The sequence below is a fragment of the Pinus tabuliformis genome, chromosome 6 (assembly GCF_031772625.1).
Source record: "Pinus tabuliformis cultivar Carrire ecotype Pingquan chromosome 6, CPIR1, whole genome shotgun sequence".
Lineage (NCBI taxonomy): Eukaryota > Viridiplantae > Streptophyta > Pinopsida > Pinales > Pinaceae > Pinus > Pinus tabuliformis.
In genome coordinates, this window is record NC_142292.1 from 385,331,956 (window position 1) to 385,344,785 (window position 12,830).

Genomic DNA, 12,830 nt, shown 5'->3' on the forward strand with positions numbered 1-12,830 from the left:
CGACTCCGTGCAACGGTTGAGTGGCCAGAGGATCGAAATACCAAATGAAGCGAACAAAGTTCGTACTTCCTATCAACTACTCCAAAAAACTTGATCTCCATTGAGATACAAGAATACATATTAGAAAGTATGAATAAGATGATGATACAATGACAGTGATGGGCTTGCTTATATATTAGGCAGGTGCCTCTTCATAGAGAGTCATGTCCCGTTTAGACATGCCTCTTCAACCTAATTACTAATTAACTAATCATTATTACCATTATCCTCATTTTTTTCCCACCGGAAAAATGGTAATCTTTCATTAATATAGTGAAAAATTACATGTAGTAAATGCTATTTTGCATATGCAGTTTATGTCCTGTAACTACAAACCATTCATATATATGGCCGTGTCAGTATCAAAAAATCATCACGCAGGATGATGCTGTGTCAAAAGTCAAAAAATCACCACACAGGATGATGCTGTAATAGTGTTCTATACATATGTACACCTCGCAGGGTGTTGGTCATGAAATATAAACTGTAGTATCTACATCCACACTGAATAAACAGTAATCCTTCAAAAATTTAGTGACCATCCACCTGATGGTAATTTTGATCTATATAGGGCCTGTGGTAGTACTGATATTGAGAGGAGCCCCTCTGTTCTTGTATTATCCACTGTCCTCTTGGCAGGTGCGTGGCTTCCTTGGATAATCCGTCGGCATTGTGATTATGCTCCCTGTAGATATGACGAACAAGTATGGAGTCAAAATGATTTTTGAGATGAAATACTTCCTCCAGCAACATAATGAGTGTGTGTGCGTGACATCTAGAATTCTTATTGATCCAATTTATAATAATATTTGAATCCCCATAAATCTGTAACTTTTTGCATCCATGATAAAAAGCAAAATGCAAAAGATGGCGAAGAGTTATGAGTTCAGCAAAATTGTTCGTTCCTTCTCCTAGGCCCATCTTGACTTTGTAATAATGTTGATCTGTAATATATAGGATGAAACCTCCCCCACAACCGTGTTGTTGGGCAGCTCCGTCAAAGAAGGCCCATGGAATGGTATGGTCATTACCATTATCCTCATTATATATATATATATATATATATATATATATATATATATATATATATGTATATATATAATGGGGATAATGGTAATATATATATATACATATATATATATATACATATATATATATATATATATACATATATATATATATATATATATATTATTCGTAACAGCCTAGCATTAAGTAGGGATTTGAAGTTTGATGAGGATGGCATTCCACAAGGTCACAAGAGCCTCCTATAGTGACTGAAGAAAGTGAACAACTTGTTGCTTCAAAGTCAAATCTGAAATTGAAAGAGAGATCAAACTCAGATCTGCAAGATTCAGCCAAGGTAAAGAGCCCTTGCTACCTTTCAATTCAGCTAGAAAGCCATGATGGCTTACCTAAACATTGTAGGCTCCACAGGAACAAGTTGGAGCACCTAAATCTACATTTAGAGTGAATCATACACCAAAGAAGTTTCCTACTTATGTTGCATTGATAAATTTTATTATTGAGATATATCCTTTTCACTTTGAGAAGGCCACTACAGACAGGTGTGGCATAATGCCATGACAATGAAGTACAACTCCATCCTCAAGAACGAAGTTTGGGAAATAGTTCACGACCTACTTTTTAGTTTCTATAGCATCAGATGTGTTCTAGCCACGAAATTTGATGGAGGCTAGAATAAATGAAATCTCCAAAACCTAGAAATCGTTTCTAGAAATTCCACCTAGAGATGACTTAATTATATTATTAACAAATTTTTTGATGTTTCCTAAGTCTAAATTTAGGAAAATTGGTTAATTAATTAGAATTAATTAAGGCAAGGTGACAATTCTCTAGAAACTCACACGGATCGATCCAGAAATGATCTGAGCCATCGATTAAGATTTAATCTTGGTCGTTGGAGTCCCAACAGGAAGATATAAGAAGGGAGAGATGTGGTGATGGAGAATACACCAAAGTCACTTGGAGAATTCGATTTTTCCAGAGTAGCAGCAGTCAATTGCCGGAGAGTTTGAGCTTCAATGAGGAAGCAGAGACAATGAGGGGCAGGGACATTGAGGCTAGAGGAAGTTCTCCAAATCCAGCAAGTGCATTTGCAAAGAGGCTGAAGTTTCTCCAGGAGGTTGCACAGTCCTAGCGCAGAAGCCTCAGAAGGCAAGTTCGATTTGCTGAGAGGGGAAGACATCTTCAATTCCAGAGGCAAGGAAGGAGTCCTAAGGTGTCGGAGAAGAATTTTCCCAGCCAGCAGTAAGCAAGACAGCTTGATTAGTAGATGATTCGGGCAACAGTTGCAGCAGGCAGCTTCAAAGTGACACAGAGCCTGTGTAGGCCCAATTGAACGACTTTCTTTTCAGTGCCAGTCAAGAGTTGGAATTGCCTGGAGTGAGGGTAAATTTCCCTCTAGTATTTTTGCCAATATTTTCTCTACAGGATAGCCAAATTTCGGCATCCAGATTATTGGACTCAAAAATTCTCACTGTTGCTTAATAATAAAAGCCCTTAGCTACTACACCGGTTTTCCCAAGTTGGGTTTTACAGGGGACAATTGTCCAAAAATAACAATGTCATTTTTTATTGGATGTGTGCTAGATTTTCTCAATTTCTAGGGCTATTATTTCCGCAATATTTTATTTGTGTAGGTTACAGTGTGATTTATTCGGTGTTTGTCGTAGCAAATAAATTGTTAAAATTAATTAACAATTAGAAGAATAATTTCCAGTTACTGCAATAAGATTTCAGTTTTGAAATTTTAAAATGGTATCAGAGAGTGATTGATCAGACAAGGAAGCTCAGAAGCAGAGGCAAAAATTTGTGGTTCAGAGGCAGCAACAGGACGAATTCCCGGAGATTGTGCAGAGCCTAAGACAGACAAATCGAGTTTCTTGGGGATGTTCGATTTTTCAATGCAGGATTGGCAGAAAAAATCGGCTTGCTAGTTTTGAGTTTCACAGACTTTGCAACTTTCTAGGGATGAGCGTACACAATTACCAAAGGAGGTTGTGCGAGTTAGCCAGAATGTAGATCTGGGCAATAGTTCGACTTCCAGTTGCCGAAAATAAGTGTCGGAGGAAGTGCGAGTTGCAAAGAAAGGAAGGGTCCCAGCCAAGGACTAGGCTTGAAAGGAGATAGTGGAGCACGAGATCTAGGAGGAGGAGGAGGAGGAGCACAAAACTCCAGCACGTCGAATGCCCAGGGTCCGATGAAGTTGCAATAAGGAGATCAATCAGATCAGTTCCAAATTGTTGCAATGGGACCATCACCTTTGCTACAAGAGACTGCAATATCATAGTAACAGGTTCAGTGTCAGCAGACGCAATCTGTCATTAGGCAATTGCAAGGCTAGTTGCAGTCAATACCCGAGAGACAGTTGCAGTGACACAAGCAATGTGAATTGCCCAATTGCAGTATGCAGGTGCAATTCCAGCAAAGTGATTCCCAGCGGAGAGCTACGCAGTCCAGTTTCTAGTGAAGGAGGGCAGTGCGAGTTGCGAGGAGGGAGCAGAGAGATTTCCCATAGGGAGATCGAGACTCAAAGAGAGTCTAGTTTCGGAAGGAGCATCCCTATAGAAGCTAGTACTTCAGGATCTAGGGAGATCAAACTCATTATTGCAGTAGTAATGTAGAAGCATCAGAAGAACAGTAGCAGCAACAGTTTGAATAGATTAGATTTCGCTATGTTTGTATCCATACCTTCAGGAGAGATGTGGGGTGATTTGGTGTTGTAGCCCCAGAGAGTTACAGAGATGGGCAAGGTCCATTGAGGAGTCCACCTCTTGGAACATTAATTAGCTACGAGGGGGCACAGTATTCAGTAGCAAGATGGATCTATGGTAGTTGATGCAGTCAGTACCAAAGTGACAGTTGCAGACTAGTAGCAGTCAGATGTTGAGGAGCGCAGTGTAGTGTTGACAGCATAGCAAGTGGCTTAGTGCAGAGTTGGAAGCAGCACAGATTCTTCAGTGACAGTGCAGAGATGCTAGTAACAGTCAAGACTCGAGAGACAGATGCATCATACCGAACACAGTTGATTCAGTATTTCAGATGCTTCTCAGTTGCAGTAGTTGCAGTTGTAACAGCAACAAATGAGAGGTGGTTATAGTGCAGATGCAGTGTTGGCAGCAATATGGCAGTTGTTGAAGTTTCTAAGTCTACTTAGTTAAAAACCCTCCATTCACTTTATCTGATTTATTCCTACCTACTTGTTCCGTTACTTAACAAGTTATTACAATGTAAATACTGAAAATAAACACTAGTGTATGCTCAACATATTACAGATCAACAATTGAAAGAAACAGAAACAATCACACCAAATGGCACCATTATTTTTGGACCAATGTCCCCGGAAAAACCCAATGTGGGAAAACCAGTGTAGCGATCTGAGGGTTTTCTTATTAAGCAATATCAGAGTACAATCTGGGTGCCGAAATTGGCCTACCCAATAGAGAATTTCCTTGGCAGTAATACCTCTCAGTTTGAGACAAATTTCCTGGTTGAAACCCCAGATAATCCTTCCGGCAGCTCCTCAGCTACAATCTGCCCCAAAAACCCCAGCGTCTGCCCTTTTTGGACTGTGTCAGCCCCTCTCTGCCCAGCGCTAGCCCTGCGTCACCCTGAATGGGTCTAGGTCAGCCTTTTGGCCCTCTGCGTCAGCAACACTGGCCTCTCTGAGGCTCTGCGCAGCTCCCGGCTACCTCTACGTGGCCCTGCGTGAGCTCTGGCTGCTACTGCGTCACTCTCCCCGGCTACTGCGCTGCTCTCCCGACACTATCTCTGCCTCTATGTCTCTATGTACTCAATGCCCCTCAGCTACAACTCTCGATCACTAATTCTATCTCTCTTAGCAAACCCCGCTCTAAAGAATAGAATGACTGATCACTCTGGTGTATTCTCCAAGTGAACCTCAAGCCTCCTCTTATACTTTTCTTGTTGACATATCAACGGCCGAGATTAAGTCCCTAATCAACGGCTAAAATTAGATCTGGTTTGATCCATGTCTTTGGACCATTCTAACACAGTTTCATATTAATACACATTAATATTTTATTTTCCCTAAGTTTAGACTTAGGGACTTCATTAAAAATATTAATTATTTTAATATCTCCTGAACTGTTTAGAATCTGCCCAAACCCTTTCTGGGCATTGGAGATATCATGTGCCCCAACCTCTCCACCAATTTTCGTGGCTAGAGCACATCTGATGCTATCCCAAATCAACACTCCCTCTTAGCAAGGAGTGTGCTCTAGTAATACTCCTCACTAAGTATCACCCTAATCATCTGGCATCAGTCCCTGTGCTGATGCTAGGTCTGCTACCCACCATACTCTGCATTGTTGTATCATGTACTGTTGCCCATAGTTCTGCCACTGCCACTGTTGCATCTGTACGACAACTCCCTTTGCATCTGTGCTTGTCATTGACAAGTGCTCCCTCTCTGACCTTTGCACTGCTGCAACAACTCCCTGCATCTCGCACCATTGCACACCTCTCTGTGCCATCCTGCACTAGTGCAACACTCCGGTGCCTCTCGCACTATTGCAGCCTGCTAGCCTCGCGTTGTCTTGGGACTCCTACATTGTAGCTCTCTCTGCCGCTCCATCCGCATCCATCTCTACCTGACTCAGCAAGTCCTGCTACTCCTCTTCAGGGCTCCCGTAGCAAGGTCTAATCCAAGAGGTTGGGTACCTTGAGGATCCTGCCCTCATCGCCTCTAGTCCACCTGACTACAGCTGATGTCTCCCCACTTCCACTCAAGTGGTGTGTGTGCACTCATGGTACAGTCATCGTCTGTCAAAACTTCCTTCTCTACCCTTGTTGGCGCTGCCTTAGTCTCAGAAGACTCTCCCTTACTCTTCTTCCTTGGACATTGGGTCGCATAATGACCCAGCTCCCCACAGTGGAAGCACTTTATCTTAGAGAGATCCTCCCCCTTCCGCTTTTCCTGCTTTCCCGCATATGATAGGGCAACATCTTCCTCTCCTGCTTGACTTTGATCCCCTTGCTGCTGATACCCGTCTTCGACTGTCGTTTGATCTCTTCTTGGCGAAGAGCAGCCCACATCTCATCCCAAGGTGGAAGTGTCCCTCTGCCCAGTATACTCTGAACAAATACCTCCCAATCTTCTGAGACTGCATTTAGGGTCGTCCTCACCATTAACCTGATCTAGCGTGGCTTCTATAGCAGTCAACTGATCTCGGATCTCATTCAGCCCTCTAAGGAAGGTGTCAATCGGTTCTCCCTTCTTCATCTGATATGACCTCAATTGATTCTCAAGTAACATTCTTCTCTGCACAAAGGTATGTTGGTACAATTTCTTGAGGGCCTCCCACATCTCATACGTCGTTTCCTTCTCGGCGATGTGTGGTACTACATGGTCCTTGAACCTGTCAAGGATGATGCTCTTTGCCCTCGCCATTGCCTCCTCGTACTTGTCGTTATCATTGGGGTCGATTGGGATAGCTATAACCTTCAAGGCAAAGTTCTTGACACGATTTCTGTCAAGTACGGATAAGATTTTGGCCTTCCAGACTGCGAAGTTCGACGCTCCGTCTAGTCTATCCTGGTCTCTTACTCTGTGTAGTGCCATGATGCTCTTCTACTTCCTTCCTAGAAGTTCTTTGTTCGACTCCTCTGAGTCTCTACTTCCCGACTAGAAGTTCTCTTCTGGACTCCCTCTAAGTCCCGATTTCCCTCCTGAAAATCCTTCTGCTGCTGCCGAGATGTCCCCTACTCTGATTGTCTTGTGCAACCACACCACTGATCCGGGATCCTCGGCTAGAAACACTCGGTAGCAACTCCCTCCTCTTGGCCTTGATATGTCAGGTACTGTTCTGACTATAGTGCCTCACCAGCTCCACTCTACAATATTCCCACAACCTTATAAACCTCAGCAACCTGAAGGTGAGAGCTCCTAGGCTCTGCACAATCCCGGTACCAGCAACCCAGCCTCCTCAGCCAACTGCGTCAGCCCTCCCAGCTTTTGCGTGGCTCTGCGTGAGGCTCCCTTTGCCTTCCTTAGCCTCTGCACTGCCTCTTCCCGGCTCACCCTTGATGACGCAAGCACTGCGTCACCCTTCCTCTGTTGCTACTCTGCTAGAAACAGCTTCTGTCACCTCGGGACAGTTGTTTTCTGCTGCTATTGCTCCGCTCGACTGATGTCCTCAGTCCTCCTGTGATCTACAATCACACTTTGATACCATGTTGAAGTTTCTAAGTCTACTTAGTTAGAAACCCTCCATGCACTTTATCTGATTTATTCCTACCTACTTGTTCTGTTACTTAACAAGTTATTTACAATGTAAATACTGAAAATAAACACTAGTGCATGCTCAACATATTACAGATCAACAATTGAAAGAAACAGAAACAATCACACCAAATGACACCGTTATTTTTGGACCAATGTCCCCGGAAAAACCCAATGTGGGAAAACCGGTGCAGCTATCTAAGGGTTTTCTTATTAAGCAATATCATAGTACAATCTGGGTGCCGAAACTGGCCTACCCAACAGAGAATTTCCTTGGCAGTAATACCTCTCAGTTTGAGACAAATTTCCCGGTTGAAACCTCGGATAATCCTTCGGCAGCTCCTCAGCTACAATCTGCCCCAGAAACCCCAGCGTCTGCCCTTTCTGGACTGCGTCAACCCCTCTCTGCCCAACACTGGCCCTACATCACCCTGAATGGGTCTGCATCAGCCTTCTAGCCCTCTGCATCAACAACGCTAGCCTCTCTGAGGCTCTACGCAGCTCTCAGCTACCTCTGTGTGGCCCTGTGTGAGCTTTGGCTGCTACTACATCACTCTCCCCAGCTACTGCACTGCTCTCCCGGCAATATCTCTGACTCTGTCTCTCCGTACTCAATGCCCTTCAGCTACAACTCCTGATCACTAATTCTATCTCTCTTAGCAACCCTAGCTCTAGAGAATAGAATGACTGATCACTCTAGTGTATTCTCCAAGTGACCCTCAAGCCTCCTCTTATACTTTTTCCTGTTGACATATCAACAGCTGAGATTAAGTCCCTAATCAAGGGTTAAGATTAGATCTGGCTTGATCCATGTCTTTTGGACCATTCTAACACAATTTCATAACACTAATATTTTACTTTCCCTGAGTTTAGACATAGGGACTCCATTAAAAATATTAATTATTTTAATATCTCCTGAATTGTTTAAAATCTGCCCAAACCCTTTCTGGGTATTGGAGATCTCATGTGCCCCAACCTCTCCACCAATTTTCGTGGCTAGAGCACATCTAATGCTACCCCAAATCAACAACAATATCAACAGCAGCATAGATGCAGCATCAGAGTTGTGCAGTAGTTGGTGGGCAACAGCAGCCAGACATCAACAACGTGACAAGAGGTGATACAGAGACAGGGTGTTGTGGTAGGATGTGCAACACTAGAGAGAACACAATCTTCACTAAGAGGGAGTGTTAGTTTCTGTAGCATCGGATGTGTCCTAGCCACGAAATTTGGTGGAGAGGCTAGAAGACATGATATCTCCAAAATCGAGAAATTATTCTAGAAATTCCACCTAAATACGTCTTAATTAGATTATTAACAAATTTTTTGATGTTTCCTAAGTCTAAACTTAGGAAAACTAGTTAATCAATTAGAATTAATTAATTCAAAGTGAGAATTCTCTAGAAACTCACATGAGTCAATCTAGAAATGATCTTAGTCATCGATTAAGATTTAATCTTAGTCGTTGGAGTCCCAACAGGAAGATATAAGAAGGGATCGATGTGGTGATGGAGAATACACCAAAGTCACTTGGAGAATTCGACTATTCCAGAGTAGCAACAATCAGTTGTTGGAGAGTTCAAGCTTCAGTGAGGAAGCAGAGACAGTGAGGGGCAGGGATAGTGAGGCAGGAGGAAGTTTTCCAGATCCAGTGAGTGCTATGGTCCCTAACCAACGTTTCCCAACTCATTGGTAGATTGAGAAGTACTTCCCATGAGTCTCGGACTCTGTGGGTATGATGTGTGTTGGGGCATCAGCAGAAGAAGGTGAACCACTCAACCTGCTCATATGCCATAAGAGAAGGTGAACCACTCATCCTGCTCATATCCCATAGGAGAAGGTGAACCACTCATCCTATGCATATGTCAACCGTAGGGGAAGGTGAACCACTCACCCTACATGCATGTGTCTAGGTAGGGGAAGGTGAACCACTCACCCTACACACATGTCAACCACAATGGGGTATCACAGGGGAAGGTGAAACACTCACCCTGTATCCAGCGCACCACTAGGGGAAGGTGAACCACTCACCCTATGGTCGCTCATAGCTAGCTCCAACAAGTACACCACGCCCCCAGGATCTCCCAGAGCTCTCTGTCCAACTCATACAGGACACTCATAAGAGGGTCGTTCCACAAATCCAAGTCTCTCTCAGAAGGTTAAGAATTTGACCTTCCTGAGAGGCTTCATGAGAATATCTGCAACCTGCTCATCTGTCTTGATGTGTTGGAGCCTAACTGCTCCCCGTTGTACCATATCCCGGATAAAGTGGTACCTGATATCAATGTGCTTGGAGCAGTCGTGGAACATGGGATTCTCGAATAAACAAATCCCACTCTAGTTGTCGCAAAAGATCACAGTGGTATCTAGCACGTACTCAAATAGCTCACTAAAGAGCTTCCTCAACCAAACTGCTTCACAGCAGGCTATACTCGCAGCAATGTATTTGGCCTCGGCAGTGCTTAGTGCAACTGATTTCTACTTCCTGCTCATCCAAGATATAAAAGCAGACCCCAAAGAGAAGCAACACCCAGACGTGCTCTTACAATCCACCACATTGCCAGCCCATTCAGCATCTGAATATCCATGTAGTCTCAAATCCTTGGCAGTGTATCTCAGTCCATACTGGATTGTGCCCCAGAGATATCTCAAAAGATTCTTGGCAGCAATCTAATGAATGTGATGAGGCTCGACCATATATTGACTCAACATGTTCACAGTGAAGCATATGTCAGGACGGGAGTTGACCAAGAACATCAGTGCTCCCACAAGTTGACAATACTCGGTAGGGTTCGCCAATCCAGGCTCTGCAGCACTTCCACATAACTTCTTAAAGTTGAGTTTCATCGAAGTATTCACGGACTTGCAGTCCACCATCACACATCTCTCAAGTAGATTCACAATAACTTTTCCTTGAGAAAGGAAAATCTCACCTCGCTTTTGCCAGACCTCCAACCCTAGGATATAATGCATCAGTCCTAGGTCCTTCATCTCGAACTCGGAAGCCATCTCCCTCTTGCATTGATGAATGAGAGGGTTGTCCCCTATCAGAAAGAGATCATCCACATAAAGGACCAGAATGAGAGGTCTATCCTTTTCAACCTTGAAGTATACGTTCTGGTCAGCATCGCTTCTCGTAAATCTCAGCGTCATAAGATAGTTATCAATCCTCTCATACCAAGCCCTAGGGGCTTGCTTCAATCCATAAAGGGCTTTCTTCAACCTGCATACATGTGTCTCACGATCTTGAAACTCGAACCCCTCGAGTTGTTTCACATATACTTCCTCCTTAAGCGAACCATGCAAGAAGGCAGTTTTGACATCCATCTGATGAAGGTTCCACCCTTGTGAGGCAACAAGGGCTATGATCGAACATATGGTGGTATATCGAGCAATCGGTGCAAATATATCATTGTAGTCTACTCCTTCCTTTTGAGAGAAGCCTCGAGCTACAAATCTGGCCTTGAATTTCTCAGCACTCCCATCAGCTCCATGTTTGATCTTGTAGAGCCATTTCGAAGTAACCACGGACTTATCCTTGGGTCTAGGAACCACATCCCAGACATCACTCTTCATGATCGACTCGTACTCTTCGTTCATTGCATCCTTCCAAACTTGTTGCTTCATGGCTTCTTCGAATGTACAAGGCTCTGATTGTACAATAGTACTCCTGGCAGCTAAGTACCGTTGGTACCTATTCGGCTTCTTGCTTTCACGGAATGTGCCTCTCGGTGCAATGTGTTTCTCGGCATCTTCAAGAGTATCTTTAAGCCACAAAGGCCTCTTCCTTGAAGTAGAGGGCTCACTAGGAGGTGGATCAATGGGATCCATCGAACCTTCAACATCGGGCATCGGTTCATCAGACGGAGATTCATCCTACTTTTCTGCATCAACATCATCATTTGCCTTCCTAGGAATAGGAAGATCTCGAATCTTTCTAACTGCAGAAAGTGACATCATGACTTAATTCCACTTCCCTTTGACCAGGGAAATAGATTCTATATGCCTTCAAAGTTTCACTATAGCCCACAAATGTTCTTTTCTTCCCAGATGCATCTAGTTTGTTTCTTTTCTCTTTTGGCACATGAAAATATAAGGGACATCAAAAATTCTAAAATAAGAAACATCAGGTTTCTTACTGGTGAATACTTCTTTGGGTGTCTTGAAGTCCAACGCTTGATGTGGGCATCGGTTTTGGACATACATAGCGGTGTTGGCAGCTTCTCCCCATAAGAACTTAGGAAGACCTTGATCATGAAGCATAGCCCGAGTAGCTTCGATGATAGTACAATTCTTTCTTTCAACAACACCATTTGGTTCAAGAGTATAAGCGTTTGTAGTCTCTCTCTTAATGTCGGCTTCTCTACAATAGTCTTTGAATTCATTAGACTCATATTCGGTCCCATTATCGGTTCTTAGAACTTTGATCTTCTTCCCTATTTGATTCTCGACCAAGGCTTTGAAGGAGAGGAACCATTTGAATGCTTTGTTCTTCTTTAAGAAATAGATCTATGTTTTTTGAGAGAAGTCATCCACAAAAATAGCATAATACAAATATCCACCCAAAGATGTAATGGGCATCATACCTGATAGATCATAATGGACCAATTGAAGAATATCAGTGGTTTGAGTCTCACTTGAGGGGAATGGTCCCCTTGTATGTTTTCCAGCTTCACATCCCTGACAAACACCTTCATGATTCAAGTTGAATTCGAGCATCCCTGTGACCATCTTCCTTACATCGGGTAAGGCTTTAAAATGAAGGTGAGAAAATCTTCGGTGCCATAATTCGGATTGAAGAGAGGTGTCACAAATCATAGCTCCCAACGGACTTCCTCCAACCTGATAGAGACCTTCAACCCTGAATCCTAGAGTGAATGCATCTCTTGGATTCCTTTGCCAAAGACGAACCTTCCCATCAACGAATGACACCTTAAAACCTTTATCTTCCATTGCAAAAATAGAAACCAAGTTCTTTTTCAAGTCTGGTACATATAGCACTTCTTGTAGGTGAAGGGTTTGACCTTGATTTAAGTGAAGAGTCACGGTCCCACGAGGTAGGTGGTATTGTCCCCAAGTATGATATCCATATTTGTCTTCTTCTCAACCAAGTTTGAGAGAGCTTCTTTATACCCAGTGAAGTGCCTTGAGGCACCACTATCAATCAACCAATGGTCCAATGTATCCGGAGGAGAGGCGGTGGAAAGGGCAGAAATAAGATAAAATTCATTTTTCTTTACAACATTAACTTCATCATACCTGGAGTTTCTTGACTTCTTGGGAGGACGACCACCTCCATTTTGAGCAGCAAGTGCATTCCTCTTTCCTTTGTTATTGAACCTATTGTTCCTTCAATTGCCATTGCCTTTGAAATTGTTGTTGTTATTGTTGTCATCATTTCTTGGAGTATCCTTCTTGTGAGGACACTCTCTAGCGAAGTGGCCAAACCTATTACAATTGAAGCACCTTCCTTTTCTTCCTAGGCCCAGCATTGTTCCTTCTTCTAAAATGAGCGGAGAAGGCA

General features: G+C 43.3%; 1 protein-coding gene across 4 annotated transcripts in view; it reads right to left on the minus strand.

The window, feature by feature from the left end:
- The window catches only part of LOC149258929 (uncharacterized), a 324,467-nt gene that overhangs the window by 241,815 nt on the left and 69,822 nt on the right, over nt 1-12,830 (minus strand). The window lies entirely within an intron of this gene.